Source organism: Papio anubis, chromosome 11, assembly GCF_008728515.1.
Source record: "Papio anubis isolate 15944 chromosome 11, Panubis1.0, whole genome shotgun sequence".
NCBI classification, from domain to species: domain Eukaryota; kingdom Metazoa; phylum Chordata; class Mammalia; order Primates; family Cercopithecidae; genus Papio; species Papio anubis.
In genome coordinates, this window is record NC_044986.1 from 96715797 (window position 1) to 96733717 (window position 17921).

Here is a 17921-nt window from a genome sequence, read left to right on the forward strand (position 1 = left end):
ACGTGCCTATAATCCCAGCTATTTGGGAGGCTGAGGTAGGAGAATCGCTTGAACTCGGGAGGGGAAGGTTGCAGTGAGTCGAGATCGTGCCACTGCACTCCAGCCTAGGCAGCAAGAGTGAAACTCCATCTCAAAAAAAAAAAAAAAAAAAATTGGGGGTCAGGTGCGGTGGCTCATGCCTGTAATCCCATCACTTTGGGAGGCCGAGGTGGGCAGATCATGAAGTCAAGAGATCGAGGCCATCCTGGCCAACATGGTGAAACCCCATCATACTAAAAATACAAAACTTAGCTGGGTGTGGTGGCGCACACCTGTAGTCCCAGCTATTTGGGCGGCTGAGGCAGGATAATCTCTTGAATTCGGGCGGCAGAGGTTGCAGTGAGCCGAGATCATGCCACTGCATTCCAGCCTGGCGACACAGTGAGACTGTCTCAAGAAAAACAAAACCAAAAATGACAAAGGAAAAGTTCTAGAGAACAGATTTCAAAAACTTGTTTTCTATTATATTTATAGCAGTATTCACATCGGAAGACCAGTGCAGTGCACAGTTTCATTATTCCAGTTACTCAGAGGGCTGAGGCAGGAGGATCACATGAACTCAGGAGTTCAAGACCAGCCTGAGCAAAATAGTGAGACCCCATCTCTAAAAATGAAATAAAATCAAAAATTGAGATGACCCGATCTCCTCCCTTTCCAAAAAGTTGTTTTCTTGCTATTTCTCCAGGGTAGGTCAGGTTTTAAAAATTAATAATCTGGGGCAGTAGATGAAATTTCTGAAAATTATGTGCAGGTTTCCTTTTTTATTTTTGGATGGGCCTTAGATATTAGAGGTGCTCTTTTTAAGTATCTACACAGCCTGCTAAATAAACACATTTGATTGGAAAGCAATACTTTCCATTTCTTATTCTATATCAGATATTTTACTTTTGGATTAACTTTCATTCTTGTAGGGAAAAAGAAATATTTCCAGTTTGAAATTCTTAAGATGGCACTGATAATAAGTAAACCTCTATAGATTTATGTGAAATACAGTTACAGTAAGTCACTCATTTACAAATGGATTATATTTGAAAGTTTCATTTGAAGTAGGTTTGTTTTTTGGGGTTGGGGTGCTTTTTCCTTGGGAAAAATACTTAATTAAACTTTTTTTTTTTTTTGAGTCAGAGTTTCACCATTGCCACCCAGACTGGAGTGCAATGGCACGATCTCAGCTCACTGCAACCTCTGCCTCCCGGGTTCAAGCAATTCTCCTGCCTCAGCCTCCTGAGTAGCTGGGATTACAGGCACTTGCCAGCCACCATGCCTGGCTAATTTTTGTATTTTTAGTAGAGACAGGGTTTCACCACATTGGCTAGGATGGTCTCAAACTCCTGACCTCAGGTAATCCATCTGCCACAGCCTCCCAAAGTTCTGGGATTACAGGTGTGAGCCACCCCTCCCAGCTTAATTAAACTTTTACTTTTGAGATAATTATAGATTCAGATGTAGTTGTAAGAAATAATACAAAGTGATCATGAGGGCTTTTTACCCAGTTTCTCCAGTGATAACATCTTTCCAAGCTATACAATAGTATTACAACCAGGATATTGATACTGATATGGTCAATCTAATAGAAGAGTTCCAGAACAGGGGTCTCTCATGTGGCCCTGCTAAACCACCTCACCCTCATCCCTCACCTCTAACAACTCCCATCTCTTCTCCATTTCTATAATGTTGTCATCTGGGAAATGTTATGTAAATGTACTTGTATAATATTTAACATTTTGGGATTGGCCTTCTGTCACTCAGCATAATTCCCTGGATTCTTATCCAGGTCGTGGCATGTACTAATAATTTTTTCCTTTTTATTGATGAGTAGTATTCCATGGTATGGACGTACCACAATGAGGATTGGGTAGAAGCTCATTGCTTTTGCCTAGGGGTGTCTAATTGCTTTAGCACTATTTGTTGAATGGCACAGAAATCAGTTTGGCATATTCATGTGGACCTGTCTCTGGGTTCTTCGGTCTGTTCCACTGATCTATGTTATGTGTCTGTCTTTTTGCCAGTGCTGCATTGTCTTGATTACTGCAGTTCTCCAGTTGGCCTTAATATGGGATAGATTAATTGCTCTAACTTTTTTCTTCTTTTGAGACAGAGTCTCACTCTGTTGCCCAGGCTGGAGTGCAGTGGCACGATCTTGGCTCACTGCAACCTCTGTCTCCCGGGGTTGGGTTCAAGTGATTCTCCTGCCTTAGCCTCCCTAGTAGCTGAGATTACAGGCATGCACCACCACGCCCGGCTAATTTTTCTGTATTTTTAGTAGAGACAGTGTTTCGCCATGTTGGTTAGGCTGGTCTCGAACTCCTGACCTCAGGTGATCCACCCACCTCAGCCTCCCAAAGTGCTGGATTACAGGCATGAGCCACCATGCCTGGCCTAACTTTTTTCTTCTTTTTCAAGATGGTTTTTAGCTATTCTAGGGCCTGTACCTTTACATATAAATTTTAGAATATCTGCCAAAAATCACTGTGAGGCCAGGCAGGGTGGCTCACACCTGTAATCCTAGCACTTCAGGAGGCCAAAGTGGGAGGACGGCTTAAGCCCAGGAGTTAGAGACAAGTCTGGGCAACCTAATGAGACCCCATCTTTATAAAAACTAAGAAATTAAAAAATTAGCCCAGTGTCGTGGTGCACAACTGTAGCCCCAGATATTCAGGAGACTGAGGCAGGAGGATTGCTTGAACTGGGGAGGTTGAGGCTGCAGTGAACCATGATTGCCCAACTCTACTCTAGCCTGGACAACAGAGCAAGACCATGTCTCAAAACAAAACAAAACCAAAAAAAACCTTGCAAGATTTTGATAGGAATTATGTTAACCTGTAGATCAGTTGGGGAATAACTGACATCTTTTGTATGTTGATTTTTCTTCCGATTCATGATTATCGTCACTGGAAAGAAGTGAGCGTGATGAGAGTTTTCTAAGTCAGGCAGATAGCAAAAAATTAGGAAAGTGTTTACATGGATTGCACAGGAAGAATTAACTGGGATTTAAATAGTCAAAGACAAAAAGGATATGTAAAAGAAGTGACAAAGGAGACTTACCCTATCCGACTCCAGTGCATTAATCTAGGACAGTTTGGTTGCTACAGGGAAGCAGTGCTTAAGAGGCATACAAAAGATTGATGTTTATTTTGTGGGAGTGAATCTTTTTTAGGAAGGAAATAGCACTATTGTGGTAACAGTGATTCATTTTCTCCTCTTATCTTCTCTTTACAGAGAAGACCCAGATAGTGAACTGTTTTATGTAAGTTTTTATATATTTTTGCCCTACTTTTCTCTAGGGAGGGGCTTAACACAGCTTATAAAAATACGTAAAACAAGATCAAATAAACTTTAAAATGAGGAAAAAGCCAATATGGTCCAAGGGAAAAGAAGATCAGGGTCAGGACTGAGATTAGGATGCAGAAGCCATGCTATGAAATTTTGTTTGTTTGTCATCTTGAGATGGGTTAAAAAAAAAAAAAAAAAAAAAAAAAAGTTGGCTGGGACAATTTTTTTTTACCCCTAGCACTAAACGGTTGTGAAGCCAATGTTTAATTATTACACCTGTCATCTCTTCACCTGGCCTCAGGACTGTCCTCTTAGGGAGAGGCATTGTTCTGTAGGGTTAATTAGTAACAGGAATTTAGATACTGCTTAGAGAGGCCTCCGGTGCTGGCTGAAGCAGCTGGTGGTCTGAGAACCCTGACACCCAGAGGCATACCACTGGGAGGCCCGGCGCAGCACACAGCTTTTGCTGTACTCCAGCCCAAGTCTTATGGGGTTTGTGGTCTATATTGAAGTTGGCGCAGACAATTAAGACTCTCTGTTCTTGGTACCGACAGGGAGAGAGACCTACAATTGTAAGTATTTTTGTAAACACGGTTGTGACATTTGAGTGTATTCCACATGTCAGTGGCCTTTTAATGTTTAAAAAAATGCATATGACCATTTAAGAAGTGGTTGTGCTTCACAGTTAATATTTTTTTCATTAGTTTAGGTTTATCTGGTTTTTCAGTGAGGTAAGCTACCTGAGAGACATAGGAAGATAGATCTTGCCAGTTCAGAGGACTGACTTTGGCTTTAAGATAAAATATTTGTGTCATTTTCGGGAAAGTACTTCCAGCACAATGCTTTCTTCTGATGATTCATTTTCTACAGTTATTGGAAGTGGGAAGAAATCCACAGAGGTTACAGAATTTGTAAACTTGTAGAGACATGTGCCGTTATATCATGCTGTTTCATAGATGTGTACGTCTGTTAGTTACTTTTCGGGTATTCATTGCATATATGTCTGTTACTTACTTTTGGGGTGTTCAGTGTCTGAGCTTTATCAACGATTGTGTGCTGTATTTTCAGCCCAAAAAAACTAAGTTAGAGAAATGTTTGTTCATCCAAGTCTGTATTGTTGTAGCTTATTCAGTAGACTGCTGTTGTGTTTTTAATTTCTCTATAAAGCAAGCCGAAAGACAGTGTGGACAACCTAATTGCATTTGAAGTAGCTGCTGGCCAGGCCTGCTGCAACAGCTGATGGGCTCCTCTGAATTTCCAGAGCTATTTCTGGTAGATGAGCTGGTATCAAGGCTCTCGAGTTCAGGCCATAAAAGGCCCGTCCCATGTGAAGTTGCTTCACTGCTCTGACTGCGTCCTCCCCAGGCTGAAGTGTCCTCAGGTTTCACGTGGATTTGCCCAGTAATGGATGGCTTCACCGAGTCCAGGTTGGGGAAGTTCAGCCTCGAGGACACTAGGGGACGAAAAACTTCAAAAAGAAGACTCTTTTTATTAATATTTTGGCGTTCTTTTTGGAGAGGAACTTTTGGGATGTAGCCTTTACCTGTTTCCTAAATTTGACACCCAGAAAGCCTTTTGGAAAACACCATTCTAAATTTATCCTGTTCTGAATCATCATTGCTTCTGATAGATGCAGTTGCTTGTTGACATCGTGATCTTTGATTTTGTACAACGCTATTTGGGCTAACGTTTGGGATTTTACTTTGTGCTTAGAATTTGAAAGTAGTATTCATTGGAAAGAGACTCCACGAAAATACTCGAAGACATCCAAAGCTGGATTCGAGGATATAACGTGTTTTGTTTTGTTTTTTAAATTAGAAAAATAAGGAATTGCAGTGTGATTTGCTTTCCTCCTTTAACTTAGAGGAACGAGGATTATACAGAAATTTGAAGTAAGTGAAAAATCTTCCTATAAATCTAAATGCAGTAGGTTTTTGTTTTTTTTTTTTAAGTACCATCTGTCTGAGCATGTTTCCTGAGGATTTGTTGACTTCAATCATTGGAAAACTCCTGCCAGCATTTGCCAGTTACTGCAGCCATTCCTGTAGATACCCTTGGGCATATTTCTTGGGTTAGGAAGGTTTGGACTTTTTTTTTTCTTTTTTTAAAAAGGATTTACTTTATGGTAGAGAAAGGTTTATTACTAACCATTTGATTAATATAACTTAGTCAGTACATTCTGTCCAAATGTTAGCACTCGAAGTCTTGGAATTAAAGTATATTCACAATGCAAAGTACTTTAATAATCGTAGCACAAGTATGGGGGTGGAGTTCAGAAGGGCAAGTTTTATTTCACTGCCACTATAATTCATGTAAAAATAGAAAATCACCAGTGATCCTTTTGCATAATCTTTGTTCTGAGGGTTCTTTGCCTTGGTGCTCTCATTCTTCAGGGTTTGATTTATAGAACTTGTAATGTTCCAGAATTTATGAGAAAAACCTCACTATAGGTTCTAGAGTTTGAACTGCATTTTATTTTTAAATTCTCCAAGAAAAAATACTGCATCAGCCTTTTAAAGCCCTGGAGATAGCTATGGTCTCTTTGTAATTTAGCTCAGTGATTTGCTTCTGCTGAAAAATAGCAGTGAACTCTAGAACATTGAAGGCTTATTTGACATGTTGCTTCTTTGAAAAAAAAAAAAAAAGATTATTTCTTTATACCATATCAGATGGACAAGTACGGGCAGTCATTATTTTCACCAGGTAGGAAAACAGAGTATTTATAGAGAAAAACCTCATCGGTGAATACTGCAAGAGTTCTTCACCGGAGGTAGTGTGGCAACCCTAGGGGGCGTTTGAAAATGTATGGGGGTGTTTCAGGTTTTCTCAATAACTTACTGGCATTTGGGAGGATGTAGTTAAGAATTGTAAATGCCCAATTTACATGGTGTAGGGGACAGTCCCATACAGGATTACCCTGGCCAAACTGCTGGTGGTATCCCCTGTTGAGTAAAACTGCGGGATATAAACTGTACCCTCTGTCTCCAAAGAAGAGCAGCCAAGTGCCAGGCAGATATGTGTGCTGTCTCTTCTCACCAAACCCAGTGATGTCTTTTTTTTTTTTTTTTTTTTTTTTTTTGAGACGGAGTCTCGCACTGTCACCCGGGCTGGAGTGCAGTGGCGCGATCTCGGCTCACTGCAACCTCCGCCTCCCAGGTTCAAGTGACTCTCCTTGCCTCAGCCTCCCAAGTAACTGGGATTACAGGCACCTGGCACCACACCCGGCTAATTTTTTTTTGTATGTTTAGTAGAGATGGGGTTTCACTATGTTGGCCAGGCTGGTCTCAAACTCCTGACCTCGTGATCCACCCACTTTGGCCTCCCAAAATGCTGGGATTATAGGCGTGAGCCCCTGCGCTGGCACCCGGTGATGTCTTGAGGATCCAGGGCGTCAAGTGCACACTAGTAGTGTCACCAAATGTGTCTTACAATGGAAACTTTGGAGTCTATACTCTGTGTGTGTTTTGTGTGTGTGTGAGTGTGTATTAAAGATGATTTATTTGGTCACCTTGATCACTGGATGAGGCTGATGCTATACGAGCTATTGTAGTACATTAGGTGCCTTCCTGCCTACCTTTATGTTAGTACTATTGGTGCATTTAATTTTGCCACGTGCATAGTCTTCAAAGTGAAATTTGGTTAATGCACCCAGCTTGCAGTGGACATCAGCCATTCAACAAACATTTCTTTATCTTTGCTTCTACTTTGGAGATAGACAGTTTTGTGGTTAACAGACTTCTGGAAGACTTCAGAGTTCAATTCTGAGTGAACATCTTTGGCAACACCTGGGGTTATACGGTATTCTTTTTTTTTTTTTTTTTGAGATAGAGTCTCGCTGTGTTGCCCAGGCTGGAGTGCTGTGACACAATCTTAGCTCACTGCAACCTCCGCCTCCCGGGCTCAAGTGATTCTCCTGCCTCAGCCTCCCAACTAGCTGGGATTACAGGCACGCGCCACTGCACCCAGCTAATTTTTGTACTTTTAGTAGAGACAGTGTTTCATCATGTTGCCCAGGCTGGTCTTGAACTCCTGACCTCAGGTGATCTACCCGCATTCAGCCTCCCAAAGTTCTGGGATTACAGGCATGAGCCCCCCCCCCCCCCCGGCAAGTTATTTAATACTCTACAGTTGAGGAATTGTATCTAAAGGAAAGGGCCCTTGGATTTTTATAAGGATGTCTGTTGAGCTCCAGCCTGCAGGGCTCTTGGACTACGTGGAGTGTTATGGAGAGTAAGCTGCTAGAAGCTTTGTGATTGTTAGGATACAAAGGCAGCCTTGGAGTCATCTCCTGAATCTGCAGCTGCCTGGGGTTTTAGGACACTCACTGCAATTTTATGTTAAAGCGCTGATCTCAGGGTGCCTCGCTGTGACCTGGAGTATCTGTAGATCTAGAACTTTCCAGCAGTTCTGGGCTTCATTGATTTGTGACTCAACTAGGAATCTTGTGGTCACCCTTGACTCCTCTCCCTTCAGGTCCCTGAGGCCTCTGCCCCACCACCTCCTCTTGAGCCTTACCATTTTTTTTTTTTTTTTTTTTTTTGAGACGGAGTCTCACTCTGTCAACCAAGCTGGAGTGCAATGGCGCAATCTTGGCGCACTGCAACCTCTGCCTCGTGGGTTCAAGGGATTCTCCTGCCTCACCCTCCTGAGTAGCTGGGATTACAGGTGCCTGCCACCACACCTGGCTAATTTTTGTATATTTAGTAAAGACGGGGTTTCACCATGTTGGTCAGGCTGGTCTTGAAATCCTGACCTCGTGATCCGCCCACTTCGGCCTCCCAAAGTGCTGGGATTGCAGGTGTGAGCCACCGCGCCCAGCCAAGCCTCACCATCTCTTACCTGGGCTACTGCTTTGCCCTTAATGGATCCCTTGGCCCCCGGTTTCTCCTCTGTCTGGTCCAGCCACAGAATGACCTTCCTAAACAAAGATCTCGTCTTCCTCACTGCTTACATGCAAAAGCCTGGGCTCCGTAGCCTCCCCTTCAGGGTCTTTCATGCCCCTGGAGTTTTGTTGGCAAGTCTCCCCAAAATGTTGTCTTCCCTTGCCTGCCAGGGAAGCAATATCAAAGGAGATGTGCCAGAAGTTTCCTCTGACATGCCTTTGGCCTCCTGGGCATCGACTCCAGCCTGTACTCTAGGGCTGCTGTCACTAGGTCCTGGTGGCCCTTTCCTCGGCAGCGGGGTACCCAGCGAGGTGCTTGGGTCTCACTTCTCTTTCCACCCCCAAGGTCTAGCCCAGTGGGCACTCCAGAAATCCGAGTTGTTTGAATGGATTGAATTGTAACGACTTGTGGATTCTTCATATCACAATTTGGTTGTGATCCATCCAGTACTTTTGCCCTCATCCTATATTACTCATAGGAGAAGCTCGTATTCTGTATTATAAGTTCTCCTTTTTTTTTTTCCTCTCATCTATAACAATGCAAGCAGAAAGGTTCGTGTTTCGGTAACAAGTCCAATGGGATTTCTGTATATGGGGTTTTTGCACACATGCTTTTGCCAACCCAGGAAATTAAGGTGTGCCGCATGAAGTCAGTCAGTTCATTATTGGAACTTTGCCTAAAATGAAGAAACCCATCTAGTGGTGCAATTTGACCTAAGTGTTTTACTCCAACATTCAGCTTCATCTTGGGTGACACATCTCAGGAGCAGTTTGCACGGTTGATCTCGGGAGCACTTTGCTATTGCTTCAGAGAGATCTCTGTCCCTCTTAGAGACACTCCCTATTGTAGGAGGTTTTGAAAGAGGCATTCTTTTTCCTCCTCATGTGCTTTTCCCCTTCTGAAAGTTGATCCTTTAATCCCGAACAAGTTTATAACCTGTGTCTAACTGGTTTTTGTGTAAATACAGTAAAAGAAATAGTTTTCGTATTTGCTTTGGGATCATTGGTCTGCCCATGTCGCAGCCCTAGGTATATTCATTTCAGTCCATATTTTTCGGGGACTTTCCCTGTGCAGAGCTCCGGGTTGGATCCTGTGGGATGCAAAAGCCTATAGCGTATTCCCTGTCCTTGGCAATCTCTTTCCCAGAGTGATTTGGACAGGGACATAATGGAGCTATTTTACCAGTCAGAGTGGAAGGGATGAACAATAATAACATGCCGTCTATTATCACTGTGTGCCAGGCTTAATGCCAAGCTCTTTACCTCTATAATATATCATTTAATTATTTTTATTTTTTGAGACAGTCTTGCCCTGTCACCCAGGTTGGAGTGCACTGGCCACGACCATGGTTCACTGTAGCCTCAAACTCCTGGGCTCAAAGCAATCCTCCTTCCTCAGCCTCCCAAGTAGCTGAGACTATAGGCACTCACTACTATGCCCAGCTAATTAAAAAAAAAAAAATTTGTAGAGGCAGGGGTCTCACTATGTTGCTTAAGCTGGTCTTGAGCCCCTGGCCTCAAGGTATCCTCCCATTAAGGCCCCTCAAATAACTGGGATTACAGGTGTGAGCCACCACGCCCGGACTCTAATTATTACAGTAGCCCCCAAGAAATATTAGTGCAATTGTCTTCATTCTGCTGAGGAAAAAACTGAGGGTTAGAAATGCTTGCCCAAGCTTGGGCACATACCATGAAGTCAGGGGAGAGCTGGATTTGAACCCAGGTCTAGTTGACTTTGGTGCCCGTATTCATAACCACTGCTTTAGCCAGTGCAGCCCAAACTTGAATAGGAATCACCTGCAGTCTTGTTACTGCAGCGTCTGATTCAGTAGGTCTGCACTGGACTTAGAGAGGCAACAAACAGGATCCAGGTGATGCTGATCCCTCTGTCTGAGGACCTGCTTTGAGCTGCCTTAGGTTAAATCTTTGCCACATGCCTGAGACGGAAGCAACCAGCTGGGGTGTGGGACTCGAAGGGGGCTTCCGAGGAGGAGAAGGAGTCTTTCAAGGCTCCTCCATTCCTCTGGGCTTTTCATGCCACCCCTTCCCACTCTCTACCTACAAGGTTCTCTCCCGTTTGTCTTATTTTCCACCCTGCTCTTCTCCTGGCTTCTCCTCGTGTTGAAAACATCCTCAAGTTTCATCCATTCTAAATAAAGTTCCCCTTGACCTCAAGCGATCACTTCTTTCTTTCCTGCCCACTCACTCCTCAGCACTAATCAGGAGCTCAGCCCTCTCCTCTTGGAGACCTTTCAAGACCTCCTGGTTACTTTGATGTGCCTGCAGCCTCCCTGGGATGGAGCCCCTCTCCGTGAGAATCCCATCTCAGGTCTAGTGAGGGTGATGGGACTCTGACCTCCATACTCTGCGTCCACAGCCTGCTGTGATCTTGACGTCTTCTGGTAGCCTTATTTTTAAAATCATTTTCTGTCTCTTTACTTGCTCAGCTTTCCTTCTTAAGGTCCATTTAAGATTAAAAAAAAAAATCCTAGTGTTCCTCTTTATAAGGTGAATTGTTTAACCTGTCCATTTCAGGTGGAATGCATTCATTTGGCTTTTAGAGCTGATTTTCTGTTTGTAATTAGACGTTAACTCCCAATTAGCTGTGTGAGAATTTGTATCCTCTGTATCTGCTATTGATAGAAAAGAACAATTCGGTTCTGGGCGAAGAACCAAAAGGCTTTTTGTGAATAATACACCTACGATTTGTGAACTGTGCATAGGTTCATCAGAGGCCTCTCGTTTCTTTCTGGACTTTCAATTATGTTCTGAGCATGGAAAGTTGGCAAATAACTTACGCTTGGATGGATAGATACAGTCATTGAATAGAAAAACCATATTGATATTTTTAGTTTTTAAGATCTCACATACTTTAAATATTTCAAAATTTTAAGTAAATACTCTTTCATACATTCTGAAACATTTTATCTGATTTATCTCATTTAGCCAAAAATTTAAGACATATACATTTTGCAATTGCATAGGTGTTACACACTTCAAAACAAACAAACCACTCCAGCCAAAACCCAAATGGGAGAGCAGTTGATTTTCAGTAGCTTAAAACATATGGAATTAAGAGGTAGGATATGAAAGCGAAAATGACATTTGAACATTTTAGTGGTTTTGGATATACATTTTCTTAGGAATTTTTTGTTTGAGTTAAGCTGATAGTTTAGTTTACTGTGTGCTACGTTGGTTACAAAATTCAGCTACATTTATTTATTTTGCAGTTAATTCAATTTTTTTGCAAATATTGCATCAGACATCTAAACCAGCTAATAACTCTATAGGTTTGAGCCAGGTTAGAAAAAAAGGCTTGGGTGTACCGTTAAGAAGCAGCTAGCTCTCCAAATTGTGCTGATTTTTAGTCTTAATTTCCCCCAGATGTTCATTTTAGCCACACACACAAAACCATTTGGCTTTATGATTTCATACATTTTGTATTGAAAGTGCTGAATATTTTTAAATTCCGTGATTAGATAAAATTGGTAATTGTGCTTCAGAATAGGGTGACTAAGCTTCACGGTATGTACTTTACCCAACACAGGAATCTGCCATTTGAGATGGAATTTATGAATTTGGATTTGTATCAGGTCTTCACTCCAGAGGCGTCAAGGAACTTTCAGGCAGCAAACTATTTTTTTTTTTTTTTGAGACGGAGTCTGGCTCTGTCGCCCAGGCTGGAGTGCAGTGGCGCGATCTTGGCTCACTGCAAGCTCTGCCTCCCGGGTTCATGCCATTCTCCTGCCTCAGCCTCCCGAGTAGCTGGAACTACAGGCGCCCACCAACACGCCTGGCTAATTTTTTTTTTTTTGTACTTTAGTAGAGACGGGGTTTCACCGTGTTAGCCAGGATGGTCTCGATCTCCTGACCTTGTTATCCATCCGCCTCGGCCTCTGAAAGTGCCGGGATTACAGGCGCGAGCCACCGCGCCCAGCCTAATTCTTTATTTTGGAAAGTTTCTGACACCTCTTCAAATTAAGCTCTCATAGTTTCTTTTGTGTTCATTTAAGTATGTTTATTTTCTTTTCTCTAACCTGATTTATTCTTATCTTCTTTTGGACTTTTGCTTTTTCTCCTGATGTGAAACCCCAAAGTAGTCGCAGCAAACTCGCGCAGGGATTCCTGAGACCGTCAGAGTCTGCCTATTCACAGCAGGATGGGATGTGCTTGACTTTCGTTTCCCTTTAAGTTTATTGGCTCGCTGCCAGGTATTCATTTATTCTCAACAGTTGTTTTCTGAGCACTTACTGTGTATCAGGGAGCGGTATAGGTGTTGGGGAAAGAGCGGTGAGAAACAAAATTCCTGCCCTCGTAGGGTTTAAGTTCCAACAGAATGGTACTAAAGTACCCTCAGTGATTCTCTTAATCTTCAACCCTACATCTGTTGTTCAAGTGCTTAGGTTAATAACCAAATGTAAAATACCTCCTGTGGTTTCACATAGTTTTATGTGTGTCTGATGTAGGGACCATAACCGTGTGTGTGTGCCTTGAGAAAACTTAAGATCTACCTTCTTGGCATATTTTAAATATATAATACATTGTTAGCAACTATAGTCACCATGCTATACCTTAGGTTTCCAGAACTTACTCATAACTACAAGCTTGCATCCTTTGACCAACATCGTTCCAATTTCTCCTACCTCCAGCCCCTGGTTACCACCTTTCCATTTTGTTTCCGTGAGTTCAGCTTTTATATCAAAACATCATGCTGCACACCTTGAGTATATACAATTTGCATTTGTCAATTATACCTCAAAGCTGAAAACAGACCCGAAGAAACCCAGTATGGTTCCTAACCAAAGGAGACACTTGTTAGGCTTTGTACCCTTCCACAGTTTACATTTTGTATCTTCTGAAATTCTCTCTTCCCCTAGAATTCATACTGATAAAACGTATATGCATTTAATAATATGTATTTGAGACCGGGTGCGGTGGCTCACGCCTGTAAACCCAGCACTTTGGGAGGCCGAGGCGGGCGGATCACAAGGTCAGGAGATAGAGACCATCCTGGCTAACACGGCAAAATCCCGTCTCTACTAAAAATACAAAAAATTAGCCAGGCGTGGTGGCGGGCGCCTATAGTCCCAGCTACTCGGGAGGCTGAGGCAGGAGAATGGCGTGAACCCGGGAGGCGGAGTTTGCAGTGAGCCAACATCGCACCACTGCACTCCAGCCTGGGCGACAGAGCGAGACTCGTCTCAAAATATATATATATATATATATATATATATATTTGAGGCAAGTACAAGTCAAATACCCATCTCTCTCTATTTTTAAAATTCATGCTCTCTCTGCCATCATAAAATTCTACCTATAAAATGTCGATTACCAAGGCAAAGGTTGATGTTGATATCAAGCAGGTGTTACAGAAATAAATCATTGGATCAACTTAACTTCTTTCTTACTTTCAGGCTTTGTCTTAGAACTTTATTAAACTTAGCAAAAGTTAAAAATAAAGGTAGTCTTTCCTGAAGACTTTGAGATGATTTTCGAAAGAGTTTAGTAACACTGGATGAACTACTGTGTGTCACTAATCGTGTCAGAGAATCTAACTTACAACTGAAACTTTGGAGTCTGTAATCTCTCTGTGTGTTTTTTTCTTTTTAAGACGATTCACCTGGTCACTTTATCACTGGGTGAAGCTGATTGTACACAAGCTGGAACATTAGCTGCCTTCCTGCCTACCTTTTTGTTAGTACTATTTTTACATTTAATTTTGCACAAGTTGAAAGAGATTGCTTGGTTCATGGGGCCTTAAACATTTTTAACATTTGTCCTTCACAAGATAATTATTTCATTAAAAGTAAATTACAACTTATTCAGTAGCTCTCCACATGAAAAATAATAATTGAATGGTAAATGGATGCCCTAAGATATGTGGAGAACAAATTACCGTGGTATTTTAATGGGGACAGTTTTCTAAGCTAATTTTTATGCATGTAGCATCTCCCTGGCTAACATGAGCATGGATGATAATTTCTACCATTAATGAGCTCAATTTTTTTTTTTTAATGAGACTTTGTTTTTACTTCTAAAAAACAATAACCTAAGGCAGGTGAAGTCAAATTGTTATTTCAGGGAAGTTGTGTTTCAAATGAGCACTGTAAATTATTTTGTTGAGCAGATGTTTTTTGTTTTGTTTTATTTTGTTTTTGAGACGAAGTCTCACTCTGTTTCCCAGGCTGGAGTGTGCAGTGGTATGATCGATCTCAGCTCATGGCAACCTCTGCCTCCCGCATTCAAGTGATTCTCCTGCCTCAGCCTCCTGAGTAGCTGGGATTACAGGTGCGCGCCACCACACCTGGCTAATGTTTGTATTTTTAGTAGAGATGGGGTTTTACCATGTTGGCCAGGCTGGTCTCGAACTCCTGACCTCAGGTGATCCACCCACCTCGGCCTCGCAAAGTGTTGGGATTACAGGTGTGAGCCACTGTGCCTGGCCAAGCAGATGGTTTTTAAACTGGGGTCCAAGAACAAGCTTTAGAATGTTAGAATATCTCCCCAAAACCATATGGAAAATGCTAGAGGTTTTTTTGTTGTTTTTTTTGTTTGTTTTTTTTTGTTTTTTAGCTCATTTAATAAAGGAGAGCATCCATTGTTTTCATTACTTTTCTTAAAGGGGCTGTGACTCCCAAAAAGTGAAGAACAAATGTATGTGAGGAAAAGTCACATTCTGGTTAGTCATATGTTTCTTAACAACAGGAGTACCTGCTGAGAAATGTGTCCTTGGGAGATTGCATCATTCTGCAACCATCATAGAGTGCATTTCCACAAACCTAAATGGTACAGCCCACCACATACTACAGTTGATGGTGTAGCCATTGTAATCTTTTTTTTTTTTTTTTTTTTTTTGAGACGGAGTCTCGCTCTGTCGCCCAGGCTGGAGTGCAGTGGCCGGATCTCAGCTCACTGCAAGCTCCGCCTCCTGCGTTTACGCCATTCTCCTGCCTCAGCCTCCCGAGTAGCTGGGACTACAGGTGCCCGCCACCTCGCCCGGCTAGTTTTTTGTATTTTTTTTTAGTAGAGACGAGATTTCACCGTGTTAGCCAGGATGGTCTCGATCTCCTGACCTCGTGATTCGCCCGTCTCGGCCTCCCAAAGTGCTGGGATTACAGGCTTGAGCCACCGCGCCCGGCCAGCCATTGTAATCTTAAGGGACCACCATGGCAAATGACTGTTTCTTTTGTTGTTGTTGTTTTTCAGACAGAGTCTTGCTCTGTCGCCCAGGTTGGAGTGCAGTGACGCCATCTCGGCTCACTGCAACCTCGCCCTCCCAGGTTCATGCCATTCTCCTGCCTCAGCCTCCTGAGTAGCTGGGACTATAGGCACGTGCCACCATGCCTGGCTAATTTTTTTGTATTTTTAGTAGAGACGGGGTTTCACCGTGTTAGCCAGGATGGTCTCGATCTCCTGACCTTGTGATCCGACCGCCTCGGCCTCCTAAAGTGCTGGGATTACAGGCGTGAGCCACTGCGCCCGCCTGGTAAATGACTGTGTTTCCACAGAAATGAAGATCTTAGACATGCCTGGATGGCTCCAGATAACACCCAGCTGAGCCTTATGGCTTCTAAGGGGTCCCATCCTCCCACTGAAATGAGATCAGGACAACCCATGGGGCCTGACTGAGTACTGGCCAGCAGAACAGGACAATCTGTTGATGGATTTGTTCTCAAACTGGTACTGTTCTGTTGGGTAGCCCCTAGCCACTGAGAAATTAGACCTTAACCTTGACTTCATGTTAATTAGTCAGAATTGCAGTGGCCCCTTTTGTTGGACAGCACAGGACGAGAGGAAGTGGATTTGCACTTTGCATCTGCTGATAGGAATTGAAAAACTGCCTTGCATTGCCTATTGACCTATCCGTGTAATTTGTCATACCTGGATAGCAGAAGAAAAATCGAAAATACTGTGTTTTTCAAAAGAAATGGAAGCTTATTGTATTAGGGACAAATTTTCTGGGGATTCCTTATTTCTTTCACATAGACACACACCCAGTGCAAGTGTGCGCGCACACACACACTCTCTCACACACACTGAATACGGTTTTGTAGGTTCTTTGTGTCCCAAAAACATAAAATGTTGATTTCCGCATTTTGAATTATGGATCTGAAGATCCATGCAGTGCAGTCTCAGCATCACTAATAACCCTCGAGTCGAATGCTCCAAGCTCACTTCACAAGGCAGCTCTCTTAGGGAGCGGTTTGCATGGAGGTGCTTTGAATTCCAGGACAGAGTGGTTTGGGGAACTAGGGGGATTGCAGTCTCTGTTGACAGTGTGTCCTTTGGCTGCTTGGTTGTTCTTTCCTAAAATTGTGTTTTGGTTTAAGGTCGTGGGGTTCTGTGAGAAATTAGTTTAAATTAGCGTTTTGTTTGTTTTTGCTTTTGACGTGTTTAAACGTACGGATAGAAACTAAAGTTGTCCTCTGGGAACCAGGGCTGTGATGTGCATTAGACCTTTCAGTGTTGATGGCCTGTGTGAGATCTTGTGATTACCCAGCGAACCGTGCCAAAGGCTCATCATTTATTCATTCCTTCCGATGATTTTGGAGTACCTGCTGTGGCTGCTAAGGATATCATGCATTTACCTCCCAAATGTCTGCAACTCATAATCATCTGACGGTGTAGAATGTGTGTGGAGTCGGGCAGGATGATCATAAGAACAGACGGTGCGCTTGTCACCTGTACAAGTCACGTAGATTCCCAGGGAGTTTCCTCACCTGAAAAACAAGAGATTGACCTTCAGTGTTTCCAAGGTTCTTTGCTGCTCCCAAGCCTCTGATGTTTGTGTGTGTCTCTGTGTATGTGTGCTTGTGCGTGTTTCTGTATGTATGCATATTTGTGTGTGTGATTGTGTATGTGTGTTTGTGTGTGTGCATGTGCGCATGTATTTAGATTTTCCTCATAAACTCTTATTATTAAAATGAGCCCACAACAGAAGAGGATGAGAACTCTTGGGCTATGTAGGAAATGCGGGACCCAAGGGTGTCTTAGGATCAAGAAGGGGCCAGACTGGCTGATGAGGCCAGACCCCCAGTTCATGGACCACTTCCTGCCGTGGGCCCACAGCCCATGTGGTTTTGTGAGGTCGCTTGAAAACCTGGTGAACCTGGAATGTGATTTTTAAACATGATTGTACTTTGTGGAAAGAGGCTGTTATTTTTTGTTAGAGGGATCTGGTCATCTTTTCTGCTCTGTTATCTTTGTTTATGCTCTCATGAGAGTCATGGTTCCCTCTGCACCTTGGGCTCGGCCTGCTGTGGGGTAACCCCAGTTTCCCAAGCACAGTGGGCCCCCCACTCTGCCTTCACATCTGTGTTCTCCTCCATCTGCTCTGCAACGTCCTCCCTGCCAGCACACCAAGCTCTCCAGCCTCAGGGAACTTGCTTCCTTGGTTGGGAAATTCGCCTTGGGATTAAGCGTTCCTGCCTTCACCCTCTCGCAGCACTTTCCTAGCTCAGAGCAGGCTCACAGAACGTGCCAGTGTCATTGGGTACAGAATACCATAGGCAAGTGAGATCATTCTCCATTGCATTTCTTTTTAACTACAGTTCGAGTGATTTTTCAGAAGTGCAACAAGATTTACCTGATTCTTATATGGAGGTAGTGATGTATTATTAAATACACAGAATACAAAGGCAAGGATGGGTGGGGCATGCACCTGTAATCCCAGCACTTTGGGAGGCCAAGATGGGAGGATTGCTTGAGGCCAAGAGTTCAAGACCAG

At 43.0% G+C, this 17921-nt stretch overlaps 1 protein-coding gene across 9 annotated transcripts in view; it reads left to right on the top strand.

Annotated features, from left to right (window-relative positions):
- Nucleotides 1-17921, top strand: part of LOC101023645 (supervillin) — a 275253-nt gene that overhangs the window by 95093 nt on the left and 162239 nt on the right. For 2 of the 9 annotated variants that reach the window (XM_021943150.2, XM_021943152.2), the window contains exon 1: nt 3939-5204. The exons of 6 other annotated variants lie outside the window; for them this stretch is intronic. The gene's annotated coding sequence lies outside the window, so the exon portion shown is untranslated. Of the gene's footprint in view, nt 1-3859; nt 3885-3938; nt 5205-17921 lie in introns of those variants that run through there. One more of the 9 variants, XM_021943153.2, reaches the window with a different exon arrangement.